The sequence below is a fragment of the Petromyzon marinus genome, chromosome 17 (genome assembly GCF_048934315.1).
Source record: "Petromyzon marinus isolate PM22_M1 ecotype Great Lakes invasive population chromosome 17, UKy_Petmar_22M1.pri1.0, whole genome shotgun sequence".
In the NCBI taxonomy this organism is placed as follows: Eukaryota; Metazoa; Chordata; class Hyperoartia; order Petromyzontiformes; family Petromyzontidae; genus Petromyzon; species Petromyzon marinus.
In genome coordinates, this window is record NC_133683.1 from 3,702,843 (window position 1) to 3,715,190 (window position 12,348).

Here is a 12,348-nt window from a genome sequence, read left to right on the forward strand (position 1 = left end):
ACTGACTCCAGCTTACCTTGCAAGAACTAAGAGACACTGTGTGGCCATGTGGCCTTAATGAGAGAGACTGACTCAAGCTTAGCTTGCAAGAACTAAGAGACACAGTGTGGCCATGTGGCCTTAATGAGACTCACTCCAGCTTAGCTTGCAAGAACTAAGAGACACTGTGTGGCCATGTGGCCTTAATGAGAGAGACTCACTCCAGCTTAGCTTGCAAGAACTAAGAGACAGTGTGGCCATGTGGCCTTAATGAGATAGACTGACTCCAGCTTAGCTTGCAAGAACTAAGAGACACAGTGTGGCCATGTGGCCTTAATGAGAGAGACTGACTCCAGCTTAGCTTGCAAGAACTAAGAGACACAGTGTGGCCATGTGGCCTTAATGAGAGAGACTGATTCCAGCTTAGCTTGCAAGAACTAAGAGACACAGTGTGGCCATGTGGCCTTAATGAGAGAGACTGACTCCAGCTTAGCTTGCAAGAACTAAGAGACACAGTGTGACAATGTGACCTTAATGAGAGAGACTGATTCCAGCTTAGCTTGCAAGAACTAAGAGACACTGTGTGGCCATGTGGCCTTAATGAGAGAGACTGACTCAAGCTTAGCTTGCAAGAACTAAGAGACACAGTGTGGCCATGTGGCCTTAATGAGAGAGACTCACTCCAGCTTAGCTTGCAAGAACTAAGAGACACTGTGTGGCCATGTGGCCTTAATGAGAGAGACTCACTCCAGCTTAGCTTGCAAGAACTAAGAGACAGTGTGGCCATGTGGCCTTAATGAGATAGACTGACTCCAGCTTAGCTTGCAAGAACTAAGAGACACAGTGTGGCCATGTGGCCTTAATGAGAGAGACTGACTCCAGCTTAGCTTGCAAGAACTAAGAGACACAGTGTGGCCATGTGGCCTTAATGAGAGAGACTGATTCCAGCTTAGCTTGCAAGAACTAAGAGACACAGTGTGGCCATGTGGCCTTAATGAGAGAGACTGACTCCAGCTTAGCTTGCAAGAACTAAGAGACACAGTGTGACAATGTGACCTTAATGAGAGAGACTGATTCCAGCTTAGCTTGCAAGAACTAAGAGACACTGTGTGGCCATGTGGCCTTAATGAGAGAGACTGACTCAAGCTTAGCTTGCAAGAACTAAGAGACACAGTGTGGCCATGTGGCCTTAATGAGAGAGACTCACACCAGCTTAGCTTGCAAGAACTAAGAGACACTGTGTGGCCATGTGGCCTTAATGAGAAAGACTCACTCCAGCTTAGCTTGCAAAAACTAAGAGACTCAGTATGGCCATGTGGCCTTAATGAGAGAGACTGACTCCAACTTAACTTGCAAGAACTAAGATAAACTGTGTGGCCATGTGGCCTTAATGAGAGAGACTCACTCCAGCTTAGCTTGCAAGAACTAAGAGACACAGTGTGGCCATGTGGCCTTAATGAGAGACTCACTCCAGCTTAGCTTGCAAGAACTAAGAGACAGTGTGGCCATGTAGCCTTAATGAGAGAGACTGACTCCAGCTTAGCTTGCAAGAACTAAGAGACACTGTGTGGCCATGTGGCCTTAATGAGAGAGACTGACTCAAGCTTAGCTTGCAAGAACTAAGAGACACAGTGTGCCCATGTGACCTTAATGAGAGAGACTGACTCCAGCTTACCTTGCAAGAACTAAGATACACTGTGTGGCCATGTGGCCTTAATGAGAGAGACTGACTCAAGCTTAGCTTGCAAGAACTAAGAGACACAGTGTGGCCATGTGGCCTTAATGAGAGAGACTCACTCCAGCTTAGCTTGCAAGAACTAAGAGACACTGTGTGGCCATGTGGCCTTAATGAGAGAGACTGACTCAAGCTTAGCTTGCAAGAACTAAGAGACACAGTGTGCCCATGTGACCTTAATGAGAGAGACTGACTCCAGCTTACCTTGCAAGAACTAAGATACACTGTGTGGCCATGTGGCCTTAATGAGAGAGACTGACTCAAGCTTAGCTTGCAAGAACTAAGAGACACAGTGTGGCCATGTGGCCTTAATGAGAGAGACTCACTCCAGCTTAGCTTGCAAGAACTAAGAGACACTGTGTGGCCATGTGGCCTTAATGAGAGAGACTGACTCCAGCTTAGCTTGCAAGAACTAAGAGACACAGTGTGACCATGTGACCTTAATGAGAGAGACTGATTCCAGCTTAGCTTGCAAGAACTAAGAGACACTGTGTGGCCATGTGGCCTTAATGAGAGAGACTGACTCAAGCTTAGCTTGCAAGAACTAAGAGACACAGTGTGGCCATGTGGCCTTAATGAGAGAGACTCACTCCAGCTTAGCTTGCAAGAACTAAGAGACACTGTGTGGCCATGTGGCCTTAATGAGAAAGACTCACTCCAGATTAGCTTGCAAGAACTAAGAGACTCAGTATGGCCATGTGGCCTTAATGAGAGAGACTGATTCCAGCTTAACTTGCAAGAACTAAGCGACACAGTGTGGCCATGTGGCCTTAATGAGAGAGACTGACTCCAGCTTAGCTTGCAAGAATTAAGAGACACAGTGTGCCCATGTGACCTTAATGAGAGAGACTGACTCCAGCTTACCTTGCAAGAACTAAGAGACACTGTGTGGCCATGTGGCCTTAATGAGAGAGACTGACTCAAGCTTAGCTTGCAAGAACTAAGAGACACAGTGTGGCCATGTGGCCTTAATGAGAGAGACTCACTCCAGCTTAGCTTGCAAGAACTAAGAGACACAGTGTGGCCATGTGGCCTTAATGAGGGACTCACTCCAGCTTAGCTTGCAAGAACTAAGAGACAGTGTGGCCATGTAGCCTTAATGAGAGAGACTGACTCCAGATTAGCTTGCAAGAACTAAGAGACACAGTGTGGCCATGTGGCCTTAATGAGAGAGAGTGACTCCAGCTTAGCTTGCAAGAACTAAGAGACACAGTGTGGCCATGTGGCCTTAATGAGAGAGACTGAATCCAGCTTAGCTTGCAAGAACTAAGAGACACAGTGTGGCCATGTGGCCTTAATGAGAGAGACTGACTCCAGCTTAGCTTGCAAGAACTAAGAGACACAGTGTGACTATGTGACCTTAATGAGAGAGACTGACTCCAGCTTAGCTTGCAAGAAATAAGAGACACTGTGTGGCCATGTGGCCTTAATGAGAGAGACTGACTCAAGCTTAGCTTGCAAGAACTAAGAGACACAGTGTGGCCATGTGGCCTTAATGAGAGAGACTCCAGCTTAGCTTGCAAGAACTAAGAGACTCAGTGTGGCCATGTGGCCTTAATGAGAGAGACTGACTCCAACTTAGCTTGCAAGAACTAAGAGACACTGTGTGGCCATGTGGCCTTAATGAGAGAGACTCACTCCAGCTTAGCTTGCAAGAACTAAGAGACACGGTGTGGCCATGTGGCCTTAATGAGAGACTCACTCCAGCTTAGCTTGCAAGAACTAAGAGACAGTGTGGCCATGTAGCCTTAATGAGAGAGACTGACTCCAGCTTAGCTTGCAAGAACTAAGAGACACAGTGTGGCCATGTGGCCATAATGAGAGAGACTGCCTCCAGCTTAGCTTGCAAGAACTAAGAGACACAGTGTGGCCATGTGGCCTTAATGAGACTGACTCCAGCTTAGCTTGCAAGAATTAAGAGACACAGTGTGCCCATGTGACCTTAATGAGAGAGACTGACTCCAGCTTACCTTGCAAGAACTAAGAGACACTGTGTGGCCATGTGGCCTTAATGAGAGAGACTGACTCAAGCTTAGCTTGCAAGAACTAAGAGACACAGTGTGGCCATGTGGCCTTAATGAGACTCACTCCAGCTTAGCTTGCAAGAACTAAGAGACACTGTGTGGCCATGTGGCCTTAATGAGAGAGACTCACTCCAGCTTAGCTTGCAAGAACTAAGAGACACAGTGTGGCCATGTGGCCTTAATGAGAGAGACTGATTCCAGCTTAGCTTGCAAGATCTAAGAGACAGTGTGGCCATGTGGCCTTAATGAGAGAGACTGACTCCAGCTTAGCTTGCAAGAACTAAAAGACACAGTGTGCCCATGTGACCTTAATGAGAGAGACTGACTCCAGCTTACCTTGCAAGAACTAAGAGACACTGTGTGGCCATGTGGCCTTAATGAGAGAGACTGACTCAAGCTTAGCTTGCAAGAACTAAGAGACACAGTGTGGCCATGTGGCCTTAATGAGACTCACTCCAGCTTAGCTTGCAAGAACTAAGAGACACTGTGTGGCCATGTGGCCTTAATGAGAGAGACTCACTCCAGCTTAGCTTGCAAGAACTAAGAGACAGTGTGGCCATGTGGCCTTAATGAGATAGACTGACTCCAGCTTAGCTTGCAAGAACTAAGAGACACAGTGTGGCCATGTGGCCTTAATGAGAGAGACTGACTCCAGCTTAGCTTGCAAGAACTAAGAGACACAGTGTGGCCATGTGGCCTTAATGAGAGAGACTGATTCCAGCTTAGCTTGCAAGAACTAAGAGACACAGTGTGGCCATGTGGCCTTAATGAGAGAGACTGACTCCAGCTTAGCTTGCAAGAACTAAGAGACACAGTGTGACAATGTGACCTTAATGAGAGAGACTGATTCCAGCTTAGCTTGCAAGAACTAAGAGACACTGTGTGGCCATGTGGCCTTAATGAGAGAGACTGACTCAAGCTTAGCTTGCAAGAACTAAGAGACACAGTGTGGCCATGTGGCCTTAATGAGAGAGACTCACACCAGCTTAGCTTGCAAGAACTAAGAGACACTGTGTGGCCATGTGGCCTTAATGAGAAAGACTCACTCCAGCTTAGCTTGCAAGAACTAAGAGACTCAGTATGGCCATGTGGCCTTAATGAGAGAGACTGACTCCAACTTAACTTGCAAGAACTAAGATAAACTGTGTGGCCATGTGGCCTTAATGAGAGAGACTCACTCCAGCTTAGCTTGCAAGAACTAAGAGACACAGTGTGGCCATGTGGCCTTAATGAGAGACTCACTCCAGCTTAGCTTGCAAGAACTAAGAGACAGTGTGGCCATGTAGCCTTAATGAGAGAGACTGACTCCAGCTTAGCTTGCAAGAACTAAGAGACACTGTGTGGCCATGTGGCCTTAATGAGAGAGACTGACTCAAGCTTAGCTTGCAAGAACTAAGAGACACAGTGTGGCCATGTGGCCTTAATGAGAGAGACTGATTCCAGCTTAACTTGCAAGAACTAAGAGACACAGTGTGGCCATGTGGCCTTAATGAGAGAGACTGACTCCAGCTTAGCTTGCAAGAACTAAGAGACACAGTGTGCCCATGTGACCTTAATGAGAGAGACTGACTCCAGCTTACCTTGCAAGAACTAAGAGACACTGTGTGGCCATGTGGCCTTAATGAGAGAGACTGACTCAAGCTTAGCTTGCAAGAACTAAGAGACACAGTGTGGCCATGTGGCCTTAATGAGAGAGACTCACTCCAGCTTAGCTTGCAAGAACTAAGAGACACTGTGTGGCCATGTGGCCTTAATGAGAGAGACTCACTCCAGCTTAGCTTGCAAGAACTAAGAGACACAGTGTGGCCATGTGGCCTTAAGGAGAGAGACTGATTCCAGCTTAGCTTGCAAGAACTAAGAGACAGTGTGGCCATGTGGCCTTAATGAGAGAGACTGACTCCAGCTTAGCTTGCAAGAACTAAGAGACACAGTGTGCCCATGTGACCTTAATGAGAGAGACTGACTCCAGCTTACCTTGCAAGAACTAAGATACACTGTGTGGCCATGTGGCCTTAATGAGAGAGACTGACTCAAGCTTAGCTTGCAAGAACTAAGAGACACAGTGTGGCCATGTGGCCTTAATGAGAGAGACTCACTCCAGCTTAGCTTGCAAGAACTAAGAGACACTGTGTGGCCATGTGGCCTTAATGAGAGAGACTCACTCCAGCTTAGCTTGCAAGAACTAAGAGACAGTGTGGCCATGTGGCCTTAATGAGAGAGACTGACTCCAGCTTAGCTTGCAAGAACTAAGAGACACAGTGTGGCCATGTGGCCTTAATGAGAGAGACTGACTCCAGCTTAGCTTGCAAGAACTAAGAGACACAGTGTGGCCATGTGGCCTTAATGAGAGAGACTGATTCCAGCTTAGCTTGCAAGAACTAAGAGACACAGTGTGGCCATGTGGCCTTAATGAGACTGACTCCAGCTTAGCTTGCAAGAACTAAGAGACACAGTGTGACCATGTGACCTTAATGAGAGAGACTGATTCCAGCTTAGCTTGCAAGAACTAAGAGACACTGTGTGGCCATGTGGCCTTAATGAGAGAGACTGACTCAAGCTTAGCTTGCAAGAACTAAGAGACACAGTGTGGCCATGTGGCCTTAATGAGAGAGACTCACTCCAGCTTAGCTTGCAAGAACTAAGAGACACTGTGTGGCCATGTGGCCTTAATGAGAAAGACTCACTCCAGCTTAGCTTGCAAGAACTAAGAGACTCAGTATGGCCATGTGGCCTTAATGAGAGAGACTGATTCCAGCTTAACTTGCAAGAACTAAGCGACACAGTGTGGCCATGTGGCCTTAATGAGAGAGACTGACTCCAGCTTAGCTTGCAAGAATTAAGAGACACAGTGTGCCCATGTGACCTTAATGAGAGAGACTGACTCCAGCTTACCTTGCAAGAACTAAGAGACACTGTGTGGCCATGTGGCCTTAATGAGAGAGACTGACTCAAGCTTAGCTTGCAAGAACTAAGAGACACTGTGTGGCCATGTGGCCTTAATGAGAGAGACTGACTCAAGCTTAGCTTGCAAGAACTAAGAGACACAGTGTGGCCATGTGGCCTTAATGAGAGAGACTCACTCCAGCTTAGCTTGCAAGAACTAAGAGACACAGTGTGGCCATGTGGCCTTAATGAGAGACTCACTCCAGCTTAGCTTGCAAGAACTAAGAGACACAGTGTGGCCATGTGGCCTTAATGAGAGAGACTGAATCCAGCTTAGCTTGCAAGAACTAAGAGACACAGTGTGGCCATGTGGCCTTAATGAGAGAGACTGACTCCAGCTTAGCTTGCAAGAACTAAGAGACACAGTGTGACTATGTGACCTTAATGAGAGAGACTGACTCCAGCTTAGCTTGCAAGAACTAAGAGACACTGTGTGGCCATGTGGCCTTAATGAGAGAGACTGACTCAAGCTTAGCTTGCAAGAACTAAGAGACACAGTGTGGCCATGTGGCCTTAATGAGAGAGACTCCAGCTTAGCTTGCAAGAACTAAGAGACTCAGTGTGGCCATGTGGCCTTAATGAGAGAGACTGACTCCAACTTAGCTTGCAAGAACTAAGAGACACTGTGTGGCCATGTGGCCTTAATGAGAGAGACTCACTCCAGCTTAGCTTGCAAGAACTAAGAGACACGGTGTGGCCATGTGGCCTTAATGAGAGACTCACTCCAGCTTAGCTTGCAAGAACTAAGAGACAGTGTGGCCATGTAGCCTTAATGAGAGAGACTGACTCCAGCTTAGCTTGCAAGAACTAAGAGACACAGTGTGGCCATGTGGCCATAATGAGAGAGACTGCCTCCAGCTTAGCTTGCAAGAACTAAGAGACACAGTGTGGCCATGTGGCCTTAATGAGACTGACTCCAGCTTAGCTTGCAAGAATTAAGAGACACAGTGTGCCCATGTGACCTTAATGAGAGAGACTGACTCCAGCTTACCTTGCAAGAACTAAGAGACACTGTGTGGCCATGTGGCCTTAATGAGAGAGACTGACTCAAGCTTAGCTTGCAAGAACTAAGAGACACAGTCTGGCCATGTGGCCTTAATGAGAGAGACTCACTCCAGCTTAGCTTGCAAGAACTAAGAGACACTGTGTGGCCATGTGGCCTTAATGAGAGAGACTCACTCCAGCTTAGCTTGCAAGAACTAAGAGACACAGTGTGGCCATGTGGCCTTAATGAGAGAGACTGATTCCAGCTTAGCTTGCAAGATCTAAGAGACAGTGTGGCCATGTGGCCTTAATGAGAGAGACTGACTCCAGCTTAGCTTGCAAGAACTAAAAGACACAGTGTGCCCATGTGACCTTAATGAGAGAGACTGACTCCAGCTTACCTTGCAAGAACTAAGAGACACTGTGTGGCCATGTGGCCTTAATGAGAGAGACTGACTCAAGCTTAGCTTGCAAGAACTAAGAGACACAGTGTGGCCATGTGGCCTTAATGAGACTCACTCCAGCTTAGCTTGCAAGAACTAAGAGACACTGTGTGGCCATGTGGCCTTAATGAGAGAGACTCACTCCAGCTTAGCTTGCAAGAACTAAGAGACAGTGTGGCCATGTGGCCTTAATGAGATAGACTGACTCCAGCTTAGCTTGCAAGAACTAGGAGACACAGTGTGGCCATGTGGCCTTAATGAGAGAGACTGACTCCAGCTTAGCTTGCAAGAACTAAGAGACACAGTGTGGCCATGTGGCCTTAATGAGAGAGACTGATTCCAGCTTAGCTTGCAAGAACTAAGAGACACTGTGTGGCCATGTGGCCTTAATGAGAGAGACTGATTCCAGCTTAGCTTGCAAGAACTAAGAGACACAGTGTGGCCATGTGGCCTTAATGAGAGAGACTGACTCCAGCTTAGCTTGCAAGAACTAAGAGACACAGTGTGACAATGTGACCTTAATGAGAGAGACTGATTCCAGCTTAGCTTGCAAGAACTAAGAGACACTGTGTGGCCATGTGGCCTTAATGAGAGAGACTGACTCAAGCTTAGCTTGCAAGAACTAAGAGACACAGTGTGGCCATGTGGCCTTAATGAGAGAGACTCACACCAGCTTAGCTTGCAAGAACTAAGAGACACTGTGTGGCCATGTGGCCTTAATGAGAAAGACTCACTCCAGCTTAGCTTGCAAGAACTAAGAGACTCAGTATGGCCATGTGGCCTTAATGAGAGAGACTGACTCCAACTTAACTTGCAAGAACTAAGATAAACTGTGTGGCCATGTGGCCTTAATGAGAGAGACTCACTCCAGCTTAGCTTGCAAGAACTAAGAGACACAGTGTGGCCATGTGGCCTTAATGAGAGACTCACTCCAGCTTAGCTTGCAAGAACTAAGAGACAGTGTGGCCATGTAGCCTTAATGAGAGAGACTGACTCCAGCTTAGCTTGCAAGAACTAAGAGACACTGTGTGGCCATGTGGCCTTAATGAGAGAGACTGACTCAAGCTTAGCTTGCAAGAACTAAGAGACACAGTGTGGCCATGTGGCCTTAATGAGAGAGACTGATTCCAGCTTAACTTGCAAGAACTAAGAGACACAGTGTGGCCATGTGGCCTTAATGAGAGAGACTGACTCCAGCTTAGCTTGCAAGAACTAAGAGACACAGTGTGCCCATGTGACCTTAATGAGAGAGACTGACTCCAGCTTACCTTGCAAGAACTAAGAGACACTGTGTGGCCATGTGGCCTTAATGAGAGAGACTGACTCAAGCTTAGCTTGCAAGAACTAAGAGACACAGTGTGGCCATGTGGCCTTAATGAGAGAGACTCACTCCAGCTTAGCTTGCAAGAACTAAGAGACACTGTGTGGCCATGTGGCCTTAATGAGAGAGACTCACTCCAGCTTAGCTTGCAAGAACTAAGAGACACAGTGTGGCCATGTGGCCTTAAGGAGAGAGACTGATTCCAGCTTAGCTTGCAAGAACTAAGAGACAGTGTGGCCATGTGGCCTTAATGAGAGAGACTGACTCCAGCTTAGCTTGCAAGAACTAAGAGACACAGTGTGGCCATGTGGCCTTAATGAGAGAGACTGACTCCAGCTTAGCTTGCAAGAACTAAGAGACACAGTGTGACAATGTGACCTTAATGAGAGAGACTGATTCCAGCTTAGCTTGCAAGAACTAAGAGACACTGTGTGGCCATGTGGCCTTAATGAGAGAGACTGACTCAAGCTTAGCTTGCAAGAACTAAGAGACACAGTGTGGCCATGTGGCCTTAATGAGAGAGACTCACACCAGCTTAGCTTGCAAGAACTAAGAGACACTGTGTGGCCATGTGGCCTTAATGAGAAAGACTCACTCCAGCTTAGCTTGCAAGAACTAAGAGACTCAGTATGGCCATGTGGCCTTAATGAGAGAGACTGACTCCAACTTAACTTGCAAGAACTAAGATAAACTGTGTGGCCATGTGGCCTTAATGAGAGAGACTCACTCCAGCTTAGCTTGCAAGAACTAAGAGACACAGTGTGGCCATGTGGCCTTAATGAGAGACTCACTCCAGCTTAGCTTGCAAGAACTAAGAGACAGTGTGGCCATGTAGCCTTAATGAGAGAGACTGACTCCAGCTTAGCTTGCAAGAACTAAGAGACACTGTGTGGCCATGTGGCCTTAATGAGAGAGACTGACTCAAGCTTAGCTTGCAAGAACTAAGAGACACAGTGTGGCCATGTGGCCTTAATGAGAGAGACTGATTCCAGCTTAACTTGCAAGAACTAAGAGACACAGTGTGGCCATGTGGCCTTAATGAGAGAGACTGACTCCAGCTTAGCTTGCAAGAACTAAGAGACACAGTGTGCCCATGTGACCTTAATGAGAGAGACTGACTCCAGCTTACCTTGCAAGAACTAAGAGACACTGTGTGGCCATGTGGCCTTAATGAGAGAGACTGACTCAAGCTTAGCTTGCAAGAACTAAGAGACACAGTGTGGCCATGTGGCCTTAATGAGAGAGACTCACTCCAGCTTAGCTTGCAAGAACTAAGAGACACTGTGTGGCCATGTGGCCTTAATGAGAGAGACTCACTCCAGCTTAGCTTGCAAGAACTAAGAGACACAGTGTGGCCATGTGGCCTTAAGGAGAGAGACTGATTCCAGCTTAGCTTGCAAGAACTAAGAGACAGTGTGGCCATGTGGCCTTAATGAGAGAGACTGACTCCAGCTTAGCTTGCAAGAACTAAGAGACACAGTGTGCCCATGTGACCTTAATGAGAGAGACTGACTCCAGCTTACCTTGCAAGAACTAAGATACACTGTGTGGCCATGTGGCCTTAATGAGAGAGACTGACTCAAGCTTAGCTTGCAAGAACTAAGAGACACAGTGTGGCCATGTGGCCTTAATGAGAGAGACTCACTCCAGCTTAGCTTGCAAGAACTAAGAGACACTGTGTGGCCATGTGGCCTTAATGAGAGAGACTCACTCCAGCTTAGCTTGCAAGAACTAAGAGACAGTGTGGCCATGTGGCCTTAATGAGAGAGACTGACTCCAGCTTAGCTTGCAAGAACTAAGAGACACAGTGTGGCCATGTGGCCTTAATGAGAGAGACTGACTCCAGCTTAGCTTGCAAGAACTAAGAGACACAGTGTGGCCATGTGGCCTTAATGAGAGAGACTGATTCCAGCTTAGCTTGCAAGAACTAAGAGACACAGTGTGGCCATGTGGCCTTAATGAGACTGACTCCAGCTTAGCTTGCAAGAACTAAGAGACACAGTGTGACCATGTGACCTTAATGAGAGAGACTGATTCCAGCTTAGCTTGCAAGAACTAAGAGACACTGTGTGGCCATGTGGCCTTAATGAGAGAGACTGACTCAAGCTTAGCTTGCAAGAACTAAGAGACACAGTGTGGCCATGTGGCCTTAATGAGAGAGACTCACTCCAGCTTAGCTTGCAAGAACTAAGAGACACTGTGTGGCCATGTGGCCTTAATGAGAAAGACTCACTCCAGCTTAGCTTGCAAGAACTAAGAGACTCAGTATGGCCATGTGGCCTTAATGAGAGAGACTGATTCCAGCTTAACTTGCAAGAACTAAGCGACACAGTGTGGCCATGTGGCCTTAATGAGAGAGACTGACTCCAGCTTAGCTTGCAAGAATTAAGAGACACAGTGTGCCCATGTGACCTTAATGAGAGAGACTGACTCCAGCTTACCTTGCAAGAACTAAGAGACACTGTGTGGCCATGTGGCCTTAATGAGAGAGACTGACTCAAGCTTAGCTTGCAAGAACTAAGAGACACTGTGTGGCCATGTGGCCTTAATGAGAGAGACTGACTCAAGCTTAGCTTGCAAGAACTAAGAGACACAGTGTGGCCATGTGGCCTTAATGAGAGAGACTCACTCCAGCTTAGCTTGCAAGAACTAAGAGACACAGTGTGGCCATGTGGCCTTAATGAGAGACTCACTCCAGCTTAGCTTGCAAGAACTAAGAGACACAGTGTGGCCATGTGGCCTTAATGAGAGAGACTGAATCCAGCTTAGCTTGCAAGAACTAAGAGACACAGTGTGGCCATGTGGCCTTAATGAGAGAGACTGACTCCAGCTTAGCTTGCAAGAACTAAGAGACACAGTGTGACTATGTGACCTTAATGAGAGAGACTGACTCCAGCTTAGCTTGCAAGAACTAAGAGA